The sequence below is a fragment of the Coffea eugenioides genome, chromosome 10 (assembly GCF_003713205.1).
Source record: "Coffea eugenioides isolate CCC68of chromosome 10, Ceug_1.0, whole genome shotgun sequence".
In the NCBI taxonomy this organism is placed as follows: Eukaryota; Viridiplantae; Streptophyta; class Magnoliopsida; order Gentianales; family Rubiaceae; genus Coffea; species Coffea eugenioides.
The window spans coordinates 15033286-15060108 of NC_040044.1; the positions used below are offsets into that span (position 1 = coordinate 15033286).

Below are 26823 nucleotides of genomic sequence, written 5' to 3' on the forward strand. Positions count from 1 at the left end.
TCATTTTCTGAATGGCCAGCCAATTTCTGGTGATGACTCGGCTGATCCGTCTGCTTCTCCATCCATGATCACAATGTCACTAACGGCTCCAACCAAGAGCCCGGCCTAAAACCATTCTCAAAATTCAATAAATGGCTTAATAAGACAGTGTATATAGTACAAAGCTATGTACTGCGTACAAAGAAAATGTGCATGGCAAAGCATAGGAGAAGGAAAAACAGAGAAGAGTTAACAATCAACTCAAAGAGGATAACAAACTTGATATGCAGCTCCAAGAGCAACAGCTTCATCAGGGTTCATAGTAACTTTAGGCTCCTTGCCAGTCAGCTTTCTGACAGTATCCTGGACACCAGGTATTCTTGTTGATCCACCAACAAGAATTACTTCATCGGTACCATCAAAAGAAAGCTTTGCATTCCTCATGGAAGTCTCAACAGGTGTCTTTAGCCTATGAAAGACATCCGCAATCATCAGGCGCATACCAAAACTATCAACCGCAATAGAATAAAGCATCAAATTCAATTAATGAAAACCTGAACAGCCAAAATTGGTACTGCCAAAATTACCATATCGACTAAATATATACCTGTCTAGTAAATCTGAACATAATTCTTCAAATTTGGCCCGTGTAAGTGTCGTTTGGATATGTTTTGGACCATCTGCATTTGCAGTAATACAAGGTAGACTACAAAACAATCCCACTCGGTGAAAATGGATATTGGACACAGAAGGAGGTGAACCACAAATGTAGTAGTAAATACCGAATTTTAGTTTCGGTTGAAGAAGACAATTCTATCTTTGCCCTCTCAGCTGTTTCTGTGAGACGTTGAAGAGCTTGTTTATCTATAAGAAAATCTATTCTTACATTTCTCTTGAAGTTCTCAGCAAGCCAATCAACAATTCTCTGTACAAAATCACGCATGGTATATCTATCAATAATCGGATATTCAAAAAGGTAGTCATTACAAGATTGGTTAGGCCATCTTATACCTCATTAAATAAATCACCACCTAGATGTGTATCAACTGCAGTTGAGTTAACTTAAAACTCTTCACCCGTCATCCGGATAACTGCAGGCAAAAACAATGTCCAATCCAATAGTTAGTTGGAAAAGATAATAAGAACTAACCAACCATCCAAATATTCCCGAAATGACCACAATTCTCTTAAGGGTGCATTTGTTCCCCATAGAATTGGGGCTTAGAATTGGAAATGGGGCTTCATTCTAATATTCTAATTCGCGCAGGTCCAATTCCTAAGTTTCAATTATTTGGCTGGACCAAAGATTTACAATTCCAATTCTACAACCAAACCTCCAAAAACGTCGGTAAACACGCCGATCTGACATGGGTTAAAATTGAAAATCTGATTAGGTACAAAATCTTAGGAAGAAAACAAGAAACACACGGCCTCTTTATCTCTCTCTTGTACCATCACAGAGCATATTCACCACTGCTCGTTCAAGCAGTCTTCCTCCTCCGCCGATTCCATCTTTCACGTCTGCCGCCAGCCACTAGTTCCACCCTCACCTTTTACCTCTCCGGCTACCAACTCCACCCTTCTCTTCTCCCACCATTGCAATAACATATCACCAAATTTTTGTTACTCCATCTGGACCTGTGCTTCTGCGCCCGCCTCAATAGCCCCTCTGTTGGCAATGCTGCCATTGTTGCAACGATTTTTCTTATCCTCACTCTCCCACATCCCTCTTCCTTTTTTCTTTTTTTTTCTCATCCTATGATTTTCAGACAAATTTAAGGTTTGTATAGGTAACTACAAGTTTAATTTTTTCCAATTAAACGCTAATTTTGTTATTTCTGTGATAATTTTTGCTATTAATTTTGTAAAGTTACCTTGGGTAAAGCAGCAATTGGCTTTGACCGTTCAACAATTGCGTAATTCATGCTTCCTGACTAGTAGGAATTTTAATTTTGGGTTTTCCCGGCTTTTGTTTTTATCTACTCTGTGACTATAGGGTTGACTTGGATGGTTTGCTTGGAAACTTGATTGTTATTTTCCTAACTAGCCTTAGAAACTCAATTGTTGTTCTTGTGAGGACGCGAATTTTACTTATTTTTATTTTATTTTACTGATTTATTTAATTATTTATCTACCAGTTTTCTCCGAAAAATTTATTTCAACCATTTTAAATCCATTTACATGGAATAATATTTCACTTATATTTTTAAAACGTTCCGTTAGCAAATTTAATTTTTTCGGGGACTCGTTTAGTAAGGAATAATGAGTACACGTTTTTCGAGACGATGTTCAGTCCGAGAGTGCAATAACCTTGAAAAATTAAGAATGATCAATAGTAGACTAAGAAAAGTTAATTTAGGGATTTGATGTGAATGAGTTCAAATTAAGCATTTACCGCGCGCGCGTCAATAATTTCTCGAGAGTCGCGCCGGTACGACAAATTGGAGATTTGAGAAATTAATGTTAGACTAGTAAGAGGAAGTACTTACAGTGTTAAAGAATTATCTTGGAGGATTAGTGCATGAGTGTATCGAACAAGAGAGAAATCGGTAGTGCACGACACTATTTCGACTACTATTCAAAGTTGACTTTTGGCAAGCTTATTAGTTCTTTTTGCCTCCAATCTTCCAACATAAGCCAAACACACAACTCACTCATCTCTCTCTCCTTTCTTGGTCGGCCGAAACTCCAAGGAAGACAAGGAGAAAGAAAGCTCTCTTCATCTTGCTTCAATTTTGCTTCCATTTCACTTGAAAATCTTCACCCAACTCACAAAACCTTTTGAGATTAGTTCTAGTTTGGAGAAAGACAACATCTTGTGGAGCTTCTTGGAGGATTGTGGTGGAAAAATCTGATTTTTCATCTAGGGTTAGAGGAAACCCCTTTAACTCTTCTAGTCTTTCCATTTTCTTCAAGAATCATGAGTAGTTTTGCATAGGTTTGAAACCCTAAGCAAGAAATAGGCTAGTGAATTTGAGGAGTTTCATTTCTCGTCTTAATCTCTAGGCTAGCGGTCTTGAGGTGGATTATAGGTAGATGACTTGAGGATTAAAATGCTTGATTATTGTTGTTTATGTGTTATATGAGAGGATTATGGTTAGAAAGTGGGGAGAAAGTTGAGAAATGTGTGAGATTAGAGCTGGCCGAAAATTCTGTCCATGTTGCTCTGTTTTAATTTGAAATTTTGATGCTTGATTGACTTTGAAATTGATGGATATATGTTGTATATTGTGTGTACAAAGTGTCTTCCAAAAATCGTTTCATTTGGTTACACAAAACTTGAGTTTTGGTCAAGAATCAAATCTGTAAAATGTACAATAGGACACTCGGACAGTGCTTCTTTGTTCGAACGTAACTCTTTGTCAAAAAGTCAAAATTGAGTGCCGTTTGCGGCATTCAAAACTAGACATTCATAGCTTTCCAACTATATAAAAATCTCCTGATGGTTCATTTTGAGTGAACCGTACTGAGTTGACAAAATTGGCTGTTCTGTTTGACTCTTTATACGAATGAAACGAGAAGCTGCATCTTGTGGCTTGATTTTGTCCCATTTGTGAAAAGATTTTCAAAACTATTCCTTCTGATGAATTGTAGCATTTTGAACCTAGTTTATAATGCCATAAACCATTCTTAATTTGAACTTGGATCGAGTGAGATGTGGTCTGATTTTGAAAGTGCAACAAAACTGGAAACTGGAAAGTTTTTCCCTTCTTGCTAGCCGAATGGTCAGATTTATTTTGGGATGTTTTGTTTCAAAAATTTTGACGTCAATTACCCATCAATTGCTTATTAAATGTTTCTAGAACCTTGGTTTCAAAAATGGAGTGGATTGGGGTTGATTTCATTGGGCAAAAACCTTTGAAAAGAAAGAAAGAGTGGGTTGGCAGATTTGCTTTGAACATTTCACAAATTTTGGTTGTTTCATTAACTGCCTTTCCGTGGGAGTTTTTGCGTAAAATTTGATAGAGAATTAGTTCATATATGGAAGTTTAAGTGTACCAAATTTAGTGTAATTTCAAGGCCATCTCGATACCCAAATAATGTTCCAAAGATTGCTCTTCAAATCTGGAAACCCATTGAACAGTTTGCAAAATCCAGCCGACTTTCAACTGTCATATCTTGATATTCAAAACTCTGAATTTCGTTCTGCTTGTCGTGTTTGAAACTTTTTATGGGACTCTTTTTGTGTTACAAATTACAGAGGCTGATTCACTTCCTATGAATTCTGCCGAATTTCCAAAGGTTGCTAAAAACCAAGGTTGGTGCTGTCTTGTCATAATGAGTCAGCGACTTTGAGCTGAAAAATGAATGCTTTCTGTTTGGAATCTTGGAAAAGTGTCTTCTAGAAACTTTTACTACTCCAAACTAGATTCCAACGGTATAAATTTTTTCATCTTTGGATGTACTAAACTCAAGATCTAATTTTTCCAAGTTTGTCGCGTAAAACTGAAATTTTCCGATTTCTTAGGAAATGAGTTTTGAAAACTTTTCACTCTCTCTCGATATTGATAAGCCGTTTTAAACTCGATTTCATGTAAGAGGCAAGTATCTCTTGGGACTCTAAATCCTCACTTTTGAATATCGATTTTGAGAGAATAAAGCTCTCGTTTAAGATATTTTCTTGGTTCTAAACAAGTGTACATTCTTTCTTGGTTGATGCATGGTTGTGAGTGATAGTTACTCGTTATTTCTTCAGGCGCTCAAGAGGATTTTCAAGAGAATTTCGGAGCGGACGCCTAAAGGCTTATTTGCTCACTTACTCACTTTTTTGACTTGGTGAGTGTCAAGTGCATGAATTTGTTGCTAAGTACTTGAATTGTTGCTTATCCGCTATGTGAATTTGGAATTGTCGAGACGAGTGTGTACTTTATCGCACTCGTTCTCTTTCAAATGAAATGATATTCGAATTTTGCTATGTGAATCGATATTTGACTAATGTGAAGTGTTGTTGTTATGATTCGTATTTGTGATCGTCGATTGGAGCGTTGTCTCATTGACTTATATTTTTATTCGGGGAACGTCCAAACTCATTGGCCGACCTTGCGACTCGAGCCTGTGGCGACCCCACTTTCCCCTAAGGCGAACCAGAGGGTTGGCGGGCCGTCTGCCTAGCTCTCGCCAGGACTCACGCAAGCAAGCTAGCAAAAATCCTTCCGAAGTATAACCTAATCTATTACAACATCGTTTCCCTCCAAATAAGCCGGTTTCTAGAATCAGATTAACTTCAGAGATAACAGTGCCTTAAGATAGCCAACGTCGATTCTTAAAATACCTTCCCGAATACAACCCAAGAAACAAAACATCAATTCAAATACATCCTTACAAGCCAAGTAACAAATTCATACAAGCCATATACAAATCCAGGGTTTACACTTTTCCAGCTTCAAGTGGCAACCTAAGGCAAAACTAAAATGTTTAACTCGAATTACATTCATGAAAGTAAACAATCTAGTACTACTTCCGAGCACCTTTGGTTCCAAATCCTGTAAAAGAAAATCACAACGTGGAATGAGCTACACAGCCCAGTGAGGTTCCAAGACACTCTAACAGTTCAAACAAATCAAGAAAGTCGGGCATATCGTATGCATGGTTCAACGTTACACAATGGCATGTTATCATGAAGTGATAATCATTATACGGTAATTTGAGACGTTTATCATGGTATGAGACATTCAGCATGTATAGTTCATGATTTCATGTTGGCATTTTAGCATGAAATAATTATCATGATACAAGGTAAACATATACTGTAGGATACGGTGTTCCAGTGGAACTTCATCGGTCATCTGCACCTTATGACTTCCGGATCCCCTCGGTTTGACTGGTCATCACCTTATCCCTCCAGTGGTAGTACTCGAGTATACCGAAACGGTTGTCCAGGGTTCCAACCTACCCGACCGAGCCCAGTCCTGGCTCGAGTAGGTCAGTAACCGAGGCAGGGGCCAAGTTCAGCTTAGAGCTTACAGCATGCACAGGTAACCAAGTAATTTGACAAAAGGTAAAATTCATCATTTGAGTAGGTCGAGTGAGGTAAAGTACACACTCGCCTATCAATGATGGACAACTTCATATAACATGTGATTCATGATAATCAAGTAATCAAGTGGATACTTAGCACGTAAGCACGTAAGCAATACAAGTTGATTTCATGGAAGAATGTAATTCACGGATATTGAATAGTCATGTGGGTTGGTAAACGGTTCACGGTTCACGGTTAACGGTTGAGTAGTGACGGTTATTTGACAGGCATTTGCCATATTAATAGGCCATCATTGGCCGTTATCTTGTTTTTATCACACGAGAGTCGAGGAGATTCACAACGCGTAAACTGGTCGAGGGATTCACCCAATGACGTCACAACACGTAAGATATTCACGAAAACATTTCACACAAGTCACCACTCGAAAGGCTAGTGTGATAAAGTACACACTGCTCACTTCGATGGATCAAAAATCGTTTTTCAAATTATCACATATCGAGTCAAGAAAACACTTTAACCAAATAAGCATAGAACAAGCAGGGATACTCATTTTACAAAACCAAGTAGGTTAAGCAAGAAATCTAGCCAATTAAACATGTATCGAGTTCATATAGTCATTTGATATGGTTAATCATTTAACCAATTCCTGTTGGTATACAATGCAAGTATTCATTATTTATATAGACATGAGTATGGTAAAAACTTAACACTTAATAATCATGAAATGAGCATGTCCTAGACTTATTCAATTACGTATTCCTATATGGAACACTCACCTAGTCAAACAAGCGCAATAGGTCTCAAACAAGCGTTTTAGGCGTCCGCTCCGAGTTCCTCTTGAAGATCTCCTCGATTGCCTGAGCAAACAATAATTCAAGTACCACTCAATATCGCTACGAATTCTCTAGTTTTCGATGAAGATTGTACGATAGTGCAATCTAAGAAATTAACGCGGAGACGAGCCTAAGAATTCGTGTAACCCGAGGTTCAAAAGTGGGGTTTTAAAACACAAGACAAATCTGATTTCCATCTCTGGATTCAAATATAAAACAATCAAATGATATTGATAGAAATGAAGAGTTCGAAACCCCTTAGTTTCCTTTAAGTTAGAAAATTCCAGATTTAACAAGTAATCTTTGAAAAATCATATCTTACTCTCTACAAGCCCAAAATTGGAAAACTTGGTACTATTGGAAACCTCTTTGAAAGTACTAAAAGTTCCTAGAATACACTTTTCCATGATTCCAAATGGAAAACATTCAAAAATAAGCTCAAAATCTCTGTTTTGGTTCATAAGGCAGATTTAAGTTGGTTTTTGGCCAACTTTGAAAACTCGGCAAAATTCACTTGATTGAAACTAGCCTTTGAAATTTGTAAATCAATTAGTGTTGTAAACCAAGAGTATAACAAAATAGACAGAATGAGAAACAGAGTTTTGAGCACCAAGATACGGTAGCTCAAAGTTACTAAAATTTTCTTGTTAAACAAGGGTTTTCCAAAATCAAGTCTCGAACTTTGGTAATTTATTTGACCCATGAAACGGCCTCAGAATAACACCATAATTAGCAGTATAATACTACCATATAAGGGTTATTCCTCTGTCAAATTTCATAGAAAAATATGCACGAAAAGTCACTTAACAAAATCACTCAAGTTCCCAAAATTTTAAGGCAAGGCTGCCTTGTGTATGAAAATTTTCTTTTCTAAGCTTTTGACCAAGAGCAAATCCTCTAAACATGATTCATTTGTATAGGCAAAATCTAAAGAGCATTCATGGTACCTTTGGTGGGTGTTTAACACCAAGAAATTTAATTAGCAAGTCTATACCAAGCCTTGCATCAAATCTGTCAAAAGTTAGGATTTCCAAGAGCAGGGCAGGTTCCGTATTTTGATCAACACTCACTCAATTCAACTCGGAATTGAGCATGGTTGGTGGCGTTGGAAAATAAATTTGTAGGGCTATAATTTCACAGAAGAAATCATTTTCAAATTCCATTCACAAACAACTCGTTTTTGAGCATCAAGATACAAGTCCTGTCCTGTCTCCTGGAAAGAAACGAAACAGGACAGTGATTTTGAATCGAATGGGTGTGGCTCACTCAAGTGGAACCAGAACATGCATTTGGTACCAATGGAAAGCTAGGAATGTCTAGTTTCAAATGCCACTGACGGCACTCAATTTCGACAACAGAGCTCAAAATTATGGCCGAAATACGAAAGCTGGTCAAAGCATTTCGGAAATAGTTCCAGATTTACTAGCTTTGTGAAATCAATTTATTTGACCAACCAAACCTCAATATTTTTCAATGAAACTTTGTACACCATATATTCTACATATCAACGTGATATACAAGTCATGAAACCCTCAAAATTTTGCAAAAAGGGGTGCGATTAAAACAGGGCAAATCTGAACATTTTTGAACTATGCCTCACTTGAAGTCTAGACTAGCTGGGTACCATTAATCTATTTATTTAAACACTAAACTAGCATTCTATCCATCATCAATCATTTTATCAACCATCAATTCAAGGGTGGGAGTTCATAGAGCCCACCATCAAAATTTTTCAACGTGCAATAAAACGAATAACATGTAATTTTAGCAAATAGATCCACCATAGTAAATCTGTCCTCAGCTAAACAAAATTTCCAGCATTTACGCTCCCACATTTTTGGTTCAATCTTCCAACATATCAAATATTTCATCGCTAAACAACTTGCACAGCTTAAAATACACATCCCTCATGCATTTCTGAACCATTTCATTCCAAGGAAAAATTTCCAGTAACAAGATAGAATTTCCAGCTCAACCTCTCGGATTATCAAAGAAAATTTCCAGCGGTTCAATAGTCTTGGATCCAATTTTTCCTCAGTTAAAACAGTGTTTTAAGTATTCCATTTTAACATGCAAACACTTAGCTAGCTAATTAACATTTCCAGTTCAAGATTAAAGTCAAACAACAGTTATAAACATCCCAAAATCCAGAAATTTGCAGCTCTTCCTCGGCTAAGCTAGCATGCGACAGATTTCTTGTTTCCTCTTATTATATATATATATATATTTTTTTTAGCCGAACTGATTAGCCTCATGCAACACTTACACACCTAGTTATTAACTAGTTAATCACAACTATCAACTCAGATCATCACATTTAATTAGATTGAACTGCATTTCCACTCTCCAGCTCTCAGCAATTCCAATTTCCCCAAAACAGATTTTCTCAAGCTTCTAAGTTCATCATCCGAACACACAACCGAGACATGCATGACTTAATCATCTCATTTCCACTTAGTTAAACATAGCTATAAGTTTAGAGCAACAAAATTAACCCAAATAAAACTGCATTTTTCAAGACAAGTTCTCGGCAGAAATTATTCTTTCGCATGACAGATTTCTTAAGTCTCAATTCCTCATCTAACCTCACCAACCCACATGCATGCGTTTAGACAGCTTCATCAACCCGTAAACAATTCATCTAAGTCCAGGATTTACCTTAGCTTGAAGCCTAAAACACACTACTAGCAGCTGCAACAATTCTCACTCTCGGCTGTCCAGAAAAAAAATGCAGACCGCTAGGTCTCTCTTCCTCTCTCCCTTGCTCTGGCTTGCGGCTGGATGAAGGAACTCTAGTCTCAAGCTCTGCACCAGCTCACGGATGGAAGACAGACCGGATCACAAGTCCCTCTTTGGTTTACGGACAGAAAAGAAAAGAAACAAGAAGCTCGGCCCTTTTTTTTTCTCACTCTCTCACCCAGTCGATACTTCCTATGCTGCTCCCTCACTCTCACGGCAGAAAGGAAATTGAAGTTGTGATATTGTGATGTAGTGAGAATGATATAGTGGTGTGTGGTAGTGTAAGGTATATAAGGTGAGGCTTTGAGTGGAGTTGGTCGGCCATATCAAATGCAAAAGGCTGGAATGACACGTGAGAAGTGAAACCGGCAGGATTTGGAGTTGTTTGTAATGTTCCATGGCTGCTTGGTAGATTTGAAATGGAGGAGGGCTGTTTTAGTCTTTTAGCAACTTGTGCGACCTTTCACTTAGGTCCCTCATCCTAAACTAATTCCAAAATTTACCCCAAATATAATTTGAATGCCCAATAATATACTAATCTCGCAAAGGTTCGATTATCGAAGTTTTTACGTCCTAAGTATACTTGGTATACTTGTATCGATTTTGTCTACAATTTATCAAGTGCATTTTAATACTAAGGTTCCTATTAACCGTTAACATTATTAACAATTAAACTTAGCTATCGGAATTTAAAGAATTTATATTAAGGCAATAATATTAATCTAACTCTAGAAATATTAATTTAGTATAACAAAACTAATTAATTTAATATTTGGCACAATTATATTATTTTTCACATAATTTATTATTATTATTATTATTTTTGTTTTAAATAACTCAAGAAAATAAAATAAATTCAAAATATATGTAATTTCTCGAATCGATTATTTACTCCAGTCGCGTATTTACTATTTTCACCTAACGAGCCTTCAGAAATTAAATTTCGAAACGAATCGCTTTAAAAAAATATAACTAAGCTATGGATACATTTAATTAGGGCTAAAAAGGTTAGAAAATAATAATCGGAGAAATCAGATGAATAAATACTTATTTGAGCCAATAAAATAAATAAAATAAGCAAAATTTTCGGGTCCTCACAGAGCCGGCATGGGTTTGGTCGTGAAACTTGGTGAGCCATGAGAGAAAAATCATAATCTTGATCTATTTGAGAGATCTTGCTTGACATACTGCAGTAGTATCGCCTTTCTAAATGATGAGCGGGCCCGGGACAGGGGGTTGTAACGGTGAACTAGATTCGTGAAGTAAGTGGAGTTCTACGGACTACTTATATCTACCCGGTTGACGGAGTGTCATCACGCGGAGGTATGTGATCGAGAATAGACAAAGCAAGTGGAATCTAGCTCCTGAGAGCTCCCGTATCCTTATTGAGTGTGTTTTATTTTAAATTGTGAATTACTTGAACGTTATAACTTAATTTCTCGTATAAATGCCATTGCTACTTGAACTATGTGCTTGCATGCTTTTCTTGGCCTCACTGAGCATTAGCTCATTCCATTAGTTTTGTTTTCCTTAGCAGGAGTCGAAATGGAAAGAATCATGGAGAAGCTGACTTGATGGCCCCCTTTTACTAGAATTTTGAATGTAATTGGTTAGATGACTTTTGGAGGTTGTATATTTTGGGGAATGTTAATGTACCTTTGGTAACTTGTGATGTAAGATTTGAATGTTTGTTAAGGAAGCGACCTTTCTTTATATTTTTTGACTTTTAATATTGATTGATTATCCATAAGTTGAATTTGTCTCGTAGTGAGTCCTGGCGAGAGTTAGGCAGGTGTCCCGCCGATACCCTTGGGTTCGCCCTAGGGAGAAGTGGGGGCATCACAGTTCTCAACTTCAGAAAAACGAAAAACCAACTTATAGAGATCCTTAATCCTCAACCTTGTTTTATATAGCAAGATTTGCGCCTTGTTGGGTTAATTTGTTTTGAGAATTACTAGAAAGAATAATCTTTCCTACACCGACAGCGTATACACTGTCAACATTGGATGAATGATAACTATGCAAAATTTGAATTTGAAATTCAACTTTTGCACACATGTCATGAATCTAACGATGATAGTGTATACACTGTCAGTGTATATAAGATTTACTCATTATCAGAAAAGCATCGTTAATTTTGTTTGATTTCATATCACATAGTGAAACAGTTAAATGTTTCTTCGGTGACTTGCACTGGCAAAACTTTAGTTCTTTTATTGGTTACAATTTGAGAGATTAATTTCGGCTTTTGATAAGTTTTAGTGGTAGCGAGGAGGAGAGGTATGATCTTTTAGACCTCAATGTATTTTTTTAATATATACGGGAAGTGAAGAAGAAAATACTTGGACGTGGGAGAGTGAAAAGGAGACTTTTGTTGAAACTAATGAATTTTAAGCTCAACCTGAAACTTTGAGGAGGATCTTACTCATGAGAGGTATATCTTACCCTTTGATGAGGATATTCCTCATCTATTGTATATCTTACCCTATGAGAGGTATATTCCTCATGATAGGTATATCTTAAGATATACCTTTGATGAGGATATTCCTCATCTATTGTCTCCAACTTTGATGACATCTTACTCATGAAGGTTTTGTTTTTCTTTTGAAATTGTTGTTGTGACAGGTGCTTGTAAACTAAAGTCACCTAATCTGAGTATTGACAAACATCATTGCTAGTTTGCAAGATGATGTTTAACAAACATGAAGCACCCTGCATACTATAATAATTAATGCATTTTCTTGCTCGTCCATTTTTGTTGTTTGAATTTTCTTACACTAATGCTGAAATTCCTAAATTCTATCTCAAGTTTTCAGCAACTTTCCCTTTGTTCCTAATATTCTTACAACAGGTCCTTCATCATTTCTTCTAAAACATGTGAATGATCAAATATATCTAGTGTTTGTTCACACCTACAATCTTATTTGTTTAATATTGTGGTAGTTAGTCATTAGTGTTTGTGGAGGACTAGGTGCTGGCACATTTTCCTTTTTTTTTATGATAAAGCTATGGTAAAATGGCCAAATGACCATGCACATGTGAGAAATTGAACAGCATTTCGCTCAAAGGAGTAGCAGCAAAGTCTGAAATATCCAATATGGTTATTGGAATGTGGACTACACTGGGCAGAAGATGCTTTCTTTGGATGGATTAAATATTGGCTTTCTTGATGATTGTACTTGTAGACTCGGTTTTTAAAAACTCAATAATACAAATTATACTACACCACTTGGTGAGATAGTGTGACATAATTTGAGTTATTGGGCTTTTGAAAACCGGTCTACTTGGATGTGAACCCTTGCTAATATGTTAGGGTGTTTAGTTCATTGTTTTTGAACCCTTTGATCATGAGTTAGGAGAATTCTATAGTTCCTTGGAAATAATTCCCTCAATGAAGATAGTGCTTTTATATTTTAAATGTTTAAAATTGTTACAATTCAAGAGTCAAAATATTTATATCACCAACTATCCGTGAATTTAATTTGTAGATATGGTAATTAAAATGGACTGTAGAATCACCCATGAGTTAATTTGTGAATTTTCTATGAATTTACAAATAATTGTAAAACATAGTCACCATTTAAAATGGACCAGATATCAGTGACTTTAATTTGTAGATATGGTAATTAAAATGGACTGCAGAATCGCCCATGAGTTAATTGTACTGTGAATTTTCTATGAACTTACAAATAATTGTAAAATAAACTTATCATTTACTATTGGAAAATTCCAACTCCAATATCAATTACGATTGGAAAATACGTCTTCTTGCATCAGTTATTTATTTCTTCACTTTCTCTACATAAAATATTAATCTTATAGATTTGAAAAACTCAAGGGTTTGATTTTTCGAAAAAAAAACTAGTGACTATTACTCTTTAACAGAGGATTACTCTTTAGCACTAAAACACTAGAATTTTGGAGCCATGTTACTAATGTAGAAGTACCATGAGAAAATTTTAAGAATTTGTGTCATGGTGTACAATCCTAATTTTAGGTAAATTCAAATTTTATGTAGTTTTTAGACGTCCAAACAAAATATTTGGAATTCCAAATGAATTCCATATTAATTCTATTCATTTCCCAAACAAAATAATTCTAATGTAATAGAATTACAATTCATGGAATTACAATTCTATAGAATTTTAATCCCAATTCAATTTCAAGTCTATAGAACCAAATGTAGCTTAAGAATTTTATGATTAACGTGACAAAAAAGTTTTAAAGTCACACCAAATAAAAATACTAAAGTGGCTAGACTATTAACAATTAAAAAAAAAACAAGGTTTGTTAATCAATCAGGACGAAGTGTCCAAATTATTTCTCCTGAAAGATACAGTCACAAAATTATTGCTTCTGAAAAAGAATATAAGAAGGAAAGGCTGAACATCTGTGAGCATAGTTAATTCCCATCCTGTGTAACTAAATTTGACATCCAAAGTTTCCGTTTTCTGTTTTATAAATATGATTTACTCAGATCTTGCAACCACATTTTGTACTTCATGCAAGAGTAAACAAGTTACTGTTGGGTTTTAGGGATACTACGCAGCGAAAAAATAAAAATTTTTCCCTAAAACCATCCAGGAATCACCCTAGATTTTACGTATGATGTACTAAAAGTAGGGTTTTAGGATTACCTTAATCCAAGCGGCGTCTCCCAGCAGCGTTGTTTGAGGATGGTCAGCCCTTGAGCAGTCCAGTCGTCCTGCCTCTACTGATATCCACGCTAGAGCAACCCTGGATCGTCTCACGAACTATGTATTGAAGAGAAAAAGGTGCTAGCCTTTTTACTCTTTTCGAACATATATTTTTTCTCTCTCTCGTATGTGACGCTCATAGACTCAATTTTTCTCCCGTTTTTCTTTTTACCTCATTTCCTATATCTGTATCTCAGCCCTTTAAAAACAATTGGAGAGAGAGAGAGATATATATGATAAGATAGAATGATGAGTCTTCTTGTCTGATTCAAAATCAAAACAATAAGACTTCTCATCACACAAGACTCTATCTATCATTATCTGATAGATAAGAGATAACCATTTACTCTTATCTGCTCAAATAGGCCTGGGATTAATTTTCTTTTAAAATTAAACCTCGATAATTTACATAGTTTCAATCCAGGATTAAATCTCTATTGCGTGTGACCCAATAGGTCCCGAATGCATTGGTAATAATTATGGTTTAATAATTAGATAAAATAAACGACTTTATTTTATCATAACTTATAATAAATAATTAATCCATAATTATAAATCACGAGCGGTGTCTAGCAACACATCGCGATTGCCCAATTATTCGGAATTAGTCAAGGGAATTTGACCTAACCTTTCCGTGAAAAATTACCGTGTAATTATTATCCTTTCACCAAAGATATCCAATTAGTCAGGAATAAGGAATAAGTGCCAATTCCCTGATGACTAATTAAATTTTCTAGTTCCCGAAATTTACCCTTAATTAGGTTAAATTGAAGACATTCTTCAATTTACCTAATAGTCGACTTTAGGGTTAATTTCTCACTAGTGGCCATCCGGATATCAACTCCTTCTATCAGAGTGGTAAATCCTATCTTGATCACCCATTTTCTTTACGTGCTTCACACTACATCCAACTTCTACACTTTAAGGTACTCTCAAAGAGTAACATGTAATTAGAGTCAAAATGTAGTGATTCCCACTCAAGATTCTATGGTGATCTCAAGTCGTAGGATCACTTACACAATTTTTCACTAGAGATACACCATTGGCACTAGATAGATATCCTAACGGGATCTCTAAACGGATCACTCCAATGCATTTGTACTTTTCAAATCATCTACACATTAGCCTAAGTATCTTCATACCATAGTTGATGAGAACAACCACTAATTACATTAATTAGAGGCTAACTGTGTACTAGTTTTACCGTACTAAAGATGTCCTATTTTATTAGTACAAAAACTAGGAAATTTTAATAATATTACTATAAATGCTATTGATATCTCATAGTCACCAACTCTTGTGACTATCATCACATTAGTAAATATTCTAAGGACTTTATCGGTTGTATCTAATATTTAACAGATAAATAAGAAGTTATTAAAATACAAAACATATAATAAGGAATGTATAAAATAAAAACAAATATATTGTTTTAGGGCATACATTCCAACAGTTACGAATGGCGCTCAAGCTGCCTTCATCCTTTGGGAGAAGAGAGAGCTGAGCACTAAAGAGACCATTAAGGACTTCACCAACAAGGAATAATATTATGGATAAAATACAACAAAGTCTCCTGTGATTAAGTTAACCTACGGAAAAACTCTTTATGATTTCAAATCATATATTTCGACTTTTCATGGTTTGAACTAATTTGAAATAATAACGAAAATCGTCAAAACTAACAGAGGCAGATGAATGACACAATTACCCTAATATATATATATATGCAATAAAATATCTTCTAACGTCCATCTTATTAAATTTATAAGAGATTGGATTGTATGATTTGAAACCATAAGAGACTTGTTCTATATGTGTGCTTAATCATAAGGAGCTTTTCTGTACTATAACTCTAAAAGTATAATAGGTATATCAACTGAAAATTTATTTGTTTCCGGTACAAATACTTGCAAAAGAAGCACGTGTATTTCAAATTTGTTAATTCAGACTATTTCCTCGCTTTCTTAAATTAGTTCAAACCATGAGATACCAAAATGTTTGTTTTAAAACTATAGGGGGCTTTTGTATATTTGCTTAACCTCAAAGGGCTTTTCTATATTTTACCCTAATATTATTCATTCTTCCTTAGCAACCAAAGAATCATAAAATAGCCAATACAAGTTGATTGGTTGGTAAAGTTAGGCTACTTTCTCGACAAAGTTTATATATTTGAGTTAATGCTGCTGCTGTGATGATGGTATTGGTGATAATTTATTAAAAAAAAATACTCCTATAAATAATCTATGATTTCGGGAAATATCTTGACTATTGTGATGACCAAAGACGAACCTAATCAAACTTTTTCTTTACTAAAAAAACAGTCATAATGAAGTCCGTCAAACAGCATATGTAAAAAGGATACCTTTATGGTAGGAACCTGCCTATGGTAGGAAGGCCGGCAGAGAGCGACACATGTTGGGGTGCATACAGTCCAAACGAAGATGTTAAATTGTTGCATAGCGCGTGGAGAGGAAATGAGATAGAACCATCTGCGGATGTAACCAAAAAGCACACTGACTTCCGTACGAGTTGGGCCAGGAAGTGTTATTGCAGGTTAAAACCAGAGGCATTTATGTATTTGCAAATGTACCCATTACCAATGAAAAAATGCTGCAAATGCCTTGGACAAAAAATGTGCGTAAAAAGGGTACCAAAATTTTAAGAAATAATAAATGATTATCGCACACGCGTGGGGGATAATAATTTGGAAGAAGAAAAAGTGGAGGTAAATGAAAGAATTCAAGCCTTCATAATTAGTACGAAGTGTTGAGCTTAAGCATGTGGGAAAATGGAGTAGTAACTATCGTTATGGTAAAAAAACAGTTTTAGACATGATATAATAGGTTATAATAATTTTAGCAACCATTTGATTACCTGTTGGATTTATCCACTTGAATAAGATTATGCGTAAAAATAAGGAAGTAAGTTTGTCATCTAAAATAAAAAGTTAACGTAATAAACTAGTAACTTTTGCAGCCCAAAAGGTGAATTGAAAGTATTATGAAACATACTTTTTAAAGAGATAAATTACAATTTTTATCCAAATATAGTTTTGAGGGAGTAAGTTTATTTGAAGTAATAGTATGTTTTTATACATAAATAATCATTTTTACTTATAACATAGTAAATTTGATTAATGACAAAAACATGCTAATTTATGGCAAAAATATTCTATTATCCTTAAAAAACTTATGCCAAGCCCATATTTTATTGTTATTTGAAATAACACTAAAATGTTTTATTAATGATTAAAATTAAGTACCTTACTTGGTAAGTACTATTAATATACTTGTATAAATACTTAATCGTATGTGAATAAATTAGTATTTTTGAAATTTATACATAATTAAATTTTTTGTGTTGCAGTTTAAAAAAAAGTAAGCGAAATTTTTTTTGAGCAGAGCACAAAAATCCACAAGTCAAAATAGTTGGTCTGAAAGGGAAAGATACAGCTGAATATCATTGTTTAAAGTACTAAATAAATAGATGTAAAATGCTGGTTAAAAACTGGTACTTTAACATATAATAAAGAAAAGTCATAAAAAGCAGGCCATTTATGGAAAAAGTTCTCATTAATAAAAATACCAACTCTTCACGGCTTTCTTACCAGACCTCCAAAGAATGAGTAAAGTGCCAATAGTTGAAATAGTAATTTTTAGATTTATACAGACTTAAATTGTTTCTTGCATTTAAAAAAAATAATGAAATTTTTTTATCAGAAAGCACATAAGTCAAAAGGATTGGTCTAAAAGGGAAAGGAATAGCAGATATGTACAGTACTTGTATTTCACGTTCAAAGGACTACAGTGCAGTTTTTTAAAAATACCCCGAAAAATATGTAATCCAAGCGGAACCGATTCTTTATTATTTAAAATACCAAATATGTGATTGTGTTTTAACTGTTATCCATTGATATTCTAAAGTCTCATGTTTCCATCAAATACCACCTCTGTAACACCAATTTTCCCTTAAAAAAATTATTTATTGGATAAAATAAAAATAAATCAATTTTGCAATAAAACACTAGCTCTTTATAGCTTTTCTCCATTATAAGAACAGAGTACCCATTTTTTCATTAAAAAATTTATTTATCGGATAAAATAAAAATAAACCCGTTTTCCAATAAAACACTAGCTCTTTATGGCTTTCCTGCATTATAAGAATAGAGTACCCATATTTTCATAAATCAATTTATTTATCGGATAAAATAAAAATAAATTCATTTTCGAATAAAACATTAGCTCTTTATGACTTTCCTCCATTATAAGAACAGAGTACCAATTTATCGGATAAAATAAAAATAAATCCGTTTTCCAATAAAACACTAACTCTTTAAGGCTTTCCTCCATTATAAGAATAGAGTACCCATTTTTCATAAACAAATTTATTTATTGGATAAAATAAAAATAAATCCATTTTTCAATAAAACACCAGCTACTTATGGCTTTTCTCCATAAATTATCTATTTTCATAAGTTAATTTATTAGTTGGATAAAATCAGAATAAAATTAGGTTGAATAGCAAATTACCCTTTACGATAAAATTGAAATACAGGAAAGTAACCTATAGCAAGTTTTAAGTCCATTTCCATTACAAAAATATGCTAGAAATTCTTTTTGCAAACGCAAGACACCTAATTCATAAAGTCTCAAGAAACCTTTACAACCGTTATGCAAAAGCAACTTATTCTTTCTAAATTTTTAGCATCAATTTGATTATCTGTTGGACGTATCCACCTGAATAGAATAATTTGTATTTTCTGGGACACGAGACATAATAAGAATTAAACTTGTATTAATGTAGACCTAACAAAATGAGAGAAATAGCATAACAATTAATACAATAATAAGAATAACAGAGTTGGTATAATAAAATTAGTATAGTCTAGAATTTTATTTTTTTGTTCAGATAGTTCACGAATATGAGATTGAACCACTAAAAAAAAGACATCTATATCTATGTATATGTATTGCAGAGGGAATTTTGGATAAGGAGCTTTCCAAATTGTCAAAAGTCTGAATACTATTTTATTACAATTTTACATTTCTAAAATTAAGAAATGTTTATGTCACAACTAATCCTATAACTGCTCGTACAAATCCTATACTCATGCTCACGTTTTTCCCACATTTTCCTCACGTTTTTCCCACTAACCCATAAAATTAAAACTCCTAAATTTAACTAACAGATAATAACTACCTATATAAAATGATATCTGCAAATTTCAATTAATATCTCACATTTACTGTTGACTTTACTGATAGTAATAACTAACAGTTAATACTGACATTCATATCTCACACTTACCACATTACTCATAGTAATAACTAACTGTTAATTTAAGAAATTTACAACTACGAAAGTCACATATCCAAAATTTAGGAGCATGTTTAAATTATAATTTTCACAATTCAACGTATTTTATTGTCATAATATAGTTTACTCTCATAATCATTCACAAAACTGATGCTCACTAATCCAATTGACCCATTTCATTTGTCATCATATAAATTCAATACAGTGAAAAAATTATGTATCATACATTCACCATGGATAAATCTCAATTACAAACATTTCAGTCAGTGACAAAGCCAAGATTTTTTTTTCTAGACTGGGGTTAAAATTTTTCTAGAGGGGCTAAAATAGGTACTCTATTTTTATAATTGAGGAAAGCCGTAAAGAATTAGTGTTTTATTGAAAAATAGATTTATTTTTATTTCAGCCGATAAATAAATTTGTTTATGGAAAAATGGGTACTCTGTTTTTATAATGAAGGAAAATCATAAAGAGTTAGTGTTTTATTGAAAAACGAATTTTTATGTATTTTATCCGCTAAATAAATTTGTTTATGAGAAAATTGGTGTTAAAGAGGTGGCATGTGATGGGAAAATGATATTTTAGGATACCAATGGATAACAGTTAAAATACAATCACAGATTTGACATTTTAAATAGTGAAGAACCGGTTCTGTTTGGATTACATATTTTTCGGGATATTTTTCAAAAACAGCACTATAGTCATTCGAACATGAACTACAAGTACTGTACGTATCTGCTATTTTTTTCCCTTTTAGACCATTGCTTTTGACTTATGTGCTTTCTCATAAAACATTTTCATTCATTTTTTCAAAATGAAAAAAAAATTAATGAAATATGTATAAATCGAAAAAATACTATTTTAATTATTGCCACTTTGCTCATACGTTGAAAGACTGATAAGAAAACCGTGAAGCGTTGCTATTTTTATGAATGATAACTTTTCCCGTAAATGGCCTATTCTTTATGACTTTCCTTTATTATATGTTAACGCACCTATTTTTAATGAGCAATTTACATCTAATTTACTTAGTACTGTAAACAATGATATTCAGAATGTTTCTTTCCCTTTTAGGGTCCGTTTGTTTCGGGTGAAAATATTTTCCAAGAAAATATTTTCCTAATTTCCCGTGTTTGGTTGCACAAAAGTTACTGAAAATATTTTCCTATGTAAAATATTTTCACTCATCTTATGGAAAACAACTTCCCTTCCAAACTTACTGAAGTTGTTTTCCGAAATGTATGCATCCCGCCTGTAGTATGTTCCAAACTTACTCAAAATATCTTGTAGTATGTTCTTTTTTTTTTAGTGTAAACAGGAGGACTCGAACCTAAGACCTCTTCCTTACACTCCCTCCCCCATACCACCCAACCCAACCCAACCCTCCCCTAGTATATTCAAAATAAAAAAAAACCTCATCCTGCTCATCCTATGCCAGTAATTAATTATGTATAATAGGGACATTCTTTTCTAGATAAACTTTTAGCAGTGAGAGTGCAAGATATATGTCACAATAAGCATTGCATGTGATTGATATTTGACACTAAATGGCCAGCAATTTGTTTATTGCTTAAGGAGATATTTTTTATCCATATATACATTTCTCCAAGATTTTTTAAAGTTAAACAATGAGATAAATTTTTTTATTTTGCATGGAAAGAAGTATGTAGTTATAATGTGTATAAAGTAAAGATAGAGATAAATGTGAAAATATTTCAAAAGTTAAACAAACACCAGAAAAATGAAGTAAGAAAATATTTTCAATAAACTAACCAAACACCTGAAAATGATGAAAGGGAAATGATTTTCATGGAAAATTACTTACACGGAAAATATTTTCCCAAGAAAAATATTTTACTTCCAACCAAACAGACCCTTAGACCAACTACTTTGACTTGTGGATTTTTGTGCTTTTTTTTAAACTGCAAAAGAAAAAATTAATTTTCCTATAAATTTCAAAAATACTTATTTATTAACATACGATCAAGTATGTATACAAGTATATTAACAGTACTTACTAAGTAACGTACTCAATTTTAATCATTAACAATACACTTTAGTGTTATTTCAAATAACACTAAAATATGGGTTTCATATAAGTTTTTTAAGCATTATACAATATTTTGGCCATAAATTAGCATGTTTTTGTCATTAATCAAATTTACTATGCTATAAGTAAAAATCACTATTTATGTATAAAAACATACTTTTATTTCAAATAAACTTACTCCCTCAAAAGTATATTTGGGATATACTATTGTAATTTATCTCTTTAAAAAGTATGTTTCATATTACTTACAATTTACCTTTTGGACTACAAAAGTTACTAATTTCTTACGTTAACTTACTATTTTAGATGAGAAATTTACTTCTTTATTTTTACCCATAATCCTATTCAAGTGGATAGATCTAACGAGTAATCAAATGGTCGCTAAAATTTTTAGAATCTATTATATCATGTCTAAAACTGTTTTGTTTTCCCTAACGATAGTTATGGGACCATTTTCCTGGATGCTTAACTTGAACACTTGGGTACTAAATTTATATATGTATATAAATAATGAAGGCTTCAATCTCTTTGTGTTTCGCGTTGCCGTGGAACTAATACGTTTACCTCTGCTCCACTTTTCCTTCTTTCATGTTATTATCATTGACACGTGTGACATTTACGTTTATTAATTGTTAAAACTTCAATAACTTCTTTACTCATATTTTTTTGTCGAAGGCATTTGCAGTATTTTTCCGTTGCTAACGGGTACATTTGCAAATGCATAAATGCCGGTGGTTCTGACTTGCAATTACCCTTCCTTGGCCCAACCTACTACATTGGAAAACGGAAGTTCGAACATGTGCTTTTTTGCTTGTAGCCGCAGACTAAAATTTAATGTTTGCTCTTCACACACTTTTTCACTGCTTAACGTCTCCGTTTGTATTCCATTTAACTCCAACACGTGTCATGCTCTGAGCGGCTGCTTACGGTAGGAATGGTCAAAGGCTTCCTACCATAAAGGTTTCCTATGTAAAAAGCGATATCAAGACCTGACCGTCATAGTGTCAAGAATAATAGATTTTGCCAGAATGACATCATTGATAACCACCTACCATATGAACCTAAATAGAGTTACATAAATTAACAACACCAACATTAAAAAAAAAAAGAGGACAAAATGATCACTAGCTAGTTATCCATACCTGACACATCAAATGTCCCACCTCCAAGGTCAAATACCAGAACAGTCTCAATTTTCTTCTCCTCAAAGCCTTTAGCCCTTGAAGTAGTATATCCATACGCCAATGATGCAGCAATAGGTTCATCCATGATCTTGAGAACTTTAAAACCAGCAATTCGGCCAGCATCTTTAATTGCAGTTCTTTGCGAGTCATTATAGTATGCTGGGACTGCAATCACTGCTATGGTTACCTTATCATTTAAGAACTTTGATGCATCATCAACCAGTTTTTTCAGTAACTGCGAGAGAAATATATTACAGTGAGCCATATTACATAAAGACAAGAAGAAAGGATAATTAAGAAAAGAACAAAAAAAAAAGAACCAACGAAAAGTCAGTTATATGCTGTTCACAGTGATGCAAGCAAGTGCTGAAGAATGAGATATCCTAGTTAGAGATAAAATACCATCGTAAATAAAAATGAGATAAAAAAAAGAAAAAAAATAATTAGAAAAAGCAGAGGAAAAAGCCTGTTATTATAAGCATTAATATTAAAAGACATCCCATCTCGAGCTTGAGTTTTTGGCATGCATCAGAGACATCCTTATCTATCCTTCTGTCTCAGTGCAAGCAAACTTGTAAACGCCTACGTATAAACATGCTTACCCTGCATACTTAAACAAGAAGTAACAAGGACGAACCTAGCAATAAATCATCTGGTTTTTTTGGCATTCATTACTAAAAACTCCAACAGCAAACTCACCCAATTTATCTCAATTAACTAACTCAGAAGTATAATAAGCCAAATTATTAGCAGATAAAATGCAAATTGAATATCGTAAAATTCATATCCAAAAGGTACATAATCAAGATATTCAACCTTAATTACTTCACCATCGGGCAATTAGTGACATTAGTACAACTGAGACAACAGTAAAGCTGACAACACTTATTTATTAGTTCCTAAATTTACTCACCTCTGCAGAAATCTCTTCAGGGGCAAAGCTTTTCCCAGTAGCAGGGCAGTCAAGTTTAACAACATCTCCGTCCTCATCTATCACAACTTTATACCTAACCTGCTTAGATTTCTCATGCACCTCAGACATCTTCCTCCCAACAAATCTCTTCGCAGAAGAAAATGTGTTTTCAGGATTCACCACAGCCTGCATTTTGGCATTCTGCCCAACTAATCTATCCCCGTTTTTGGTATAGGCCACCACAGAAGGCGTCGTTCTCTGTCCTTCAGCTTAGTAATTATAGTAGGCTTCCCTCCTTGCATGGCAGCCACTGCTGAATTCGTTGTCCCCAAATCAATCCCAACAGCCTTCTCATTTATCACCCTCAAAGCCTGTAAAATTGAGTCTTTCTGCCATTGTTACTGCTTCGGGGCTTTAAATTGCAGGAAGAAACTCTACTGCCATTGGGGTTTAATTTATTGCCTAAAAATGGAGTTTTAAAATGCAAAAATGGGTTCTGAAATTGGGTTGCCATAGTTGCTGATGAAGATGCCATTCTTTTTTCTTTTAAGTTTCAAGCTGATGTTAGGCCAAAAGATGAGCTTGATCAGTAACAAGTGTAGGAAAAAGATATAATATAGAATGACAAGATCGTATTGAGTCAAATCAGAAAATTCAAGAGAGAATTCACTAGAAACAAGTTTACATAAACGGGATCAAAACTTGAAGAATTCAAGGCGTGTAATCACTTTCCTTGAAGTTTGATTGCCCCCACTATCTTGCTAATCCGGTCTCTGGGCAAAAACTCTAGGATACAATGAATTCTAAATAGACAACCAAGTAGCAAGTTCTTGGATTTGTCTAGTCAAGAATAAAAAATGCTTCAGTTGGTTTTCTGGTGTTCAACCCATTGATTTATACACCCACAATATTCAGAAAACTGTTAGAAACTGCTCACATGTACCCTTTCAAAGGAACATGAAGTTTCACTGTGAAAGGGTGCTTCAAAAGGTGCAAACCTTTCCTATTTTGCAAACTACATCAACAATCCCCCACTTAGTTTGCAAAATAGAAAGTCAAACTAACACTGAAAGTTCATGCATCAAGGAAAGTAACTCTCGTCTTAAACTTCCCTTGCTGGAAAATTAAGTTTCGGTCTGATTTGGTCGTTCCGGATTAGACATGGGCACGTCTAACTCATAGGAAGTCTTCTGTTTTGTAACTGGAACTCTGATCTTTAAGCGTGATCACTTAGCGTGGGCACGCTTAACTCGTTCCGGATTAGACGTGGGCACGTCTAACTCATAAGAAGTCTTCTGTTTTGTAACTGGAACTCTGATCTTTAAGAGTGATCACTTAGCGTGGGCACGCTTAACTCCTAAGGAGTCTTCTGGTCACCAAACCGAAATACACATTTAAGTGAAGCCCTTGGTGGCTAGATTGCTTAAACCAAGATTCACAAAAACAAGAAATATCACATACATGAATCATGTAGCATTTATATATTCACAACCATCTGTAGCACTATTACTGGCCATGTGCTCATCCTATTCATGATCATATACAAGAGATCACCCAAAACTCTTGTTAGAAGCGGCACCACTTCTATGACCATATAGGTAAACTATATTTCTAGTTTTAACAAATAAAACACAAGAAATATGTTTATTAAGAATTACTTCTCATCCTACTCACTTAAGAGTAACACATAACACTACTAATTGGAATGGTCTACACACAAAACGTAGTGTTCACTATCACTTGAAGCAACTTGTTATTACCCTTTAAACCTTCCAAACTAGGGGTAGTACTAGAAGAAAGGTTGGGTTACCATTGCTAAGTGATTTTAGTATAAGGGTTTTAATCCCATTCCGGATGTTGTCACATTCACTAACTCTCTTGTGAGAGATTTAGTCAACGGATCCGCCAAGTTTTTGTGCGTTCTTACAAACACAATACTGACAACATCACTTGCAAGCATTTGTCCTATAAATGCATTTCTCAAGCTTATATGTCTTGACTTACCATTGTAAACTTTATTCAATGCTCTAGACATAGTAGCTTCACTATCACAAAAGATAGTTGTTGGAGGCATTGGTCTAGGCCAGAAATCAATATCGAGTAAAAGATCTCTTAGCCACTCAGCCTCTTTACAAGCTGAAGATAGTGCAATAAATTCAGCTTCCATGGTTGAATGAGTTATCACCGTTTGCTTCTTTGAAGCCCATGAAATAGCTCCACCACCAAGCATAAACATTCAACCACTAGTCGGTTTTTGCTCACTAATACTAGTAATCCAACTAGCATCTGAAAAGCCCTCAAGAACACTAGGAAAACTATTATAAAAGAGCCCAAGATCTTTGGTTCTTTTAAGATAACCAATCACTCTACAAATAGCTTTCCAATGATCTTTACTTGGATTTTTAGTATATCTAGCTAGTCTACAAACGGAGTATGAAATATCCGGTCTAGTGCAACTCATTGCATACATAAGGCTACCAATAACACTAGCATATTCTAGTTGAGCTATTGGTTTACCGGTATTCTCATACAACTTAAAGTTAGGATCAAAAGGGGTACCAACTTCTTTCACACTTAAATGTTGATACTTCTTTAATATTTTCTCAACGTAATGTGATTGAGACAAGGCAAAACCCCCACTATGTCTTTTAACTTTAATCCCTAAGATAGTATCTACTTCACCAAGATCTTTCATCTTGAACTTAGAAGACAAATACTTCTTAGTTTCTACTACACCTTTAAGTGTAGCACTAATAATTAGCATGTCATCCACATACAAACAAATAATCACACTATATTCACTATTAAATTTAGAATAAATGCACTTATCAGCATTATTGTACCTAAATCCACTAGAGAGTAAGACAGATTCGAATTTCTCATGCCATTGTTTTGGAGCTTGTTTCAAGCCATATAAAGACTTCACTAGCTTACACACCTTATGTTCTTTACCCGGGAGTATAAAACCTTCCGGTTGTTCCATGTACACCTCCTCATTCAAATCACCATTTAAGAAAGCTGTTTTAACATCCATTTGATGCACATGAAGGCTAAAAACAGAAGCTAAAGCTAGAAGTACTCTAACAGAGGTTATTCTAGCCACAGGTGCATATGTGTCAAAATAGTCTATTC

The 26823-nt window shown here is 34.2% G+C and overlaps 1 pseudogene; it reads right to left on the reverse strand.

Moving 5' to 3' along the window:
* On the reverse strand, positions 1 to 25858 carry LOC113750492 (annotated as a pseudogene).
* Between the last annotated feature and the right edge of the window lie 965 nt (positions 25859 to 26823).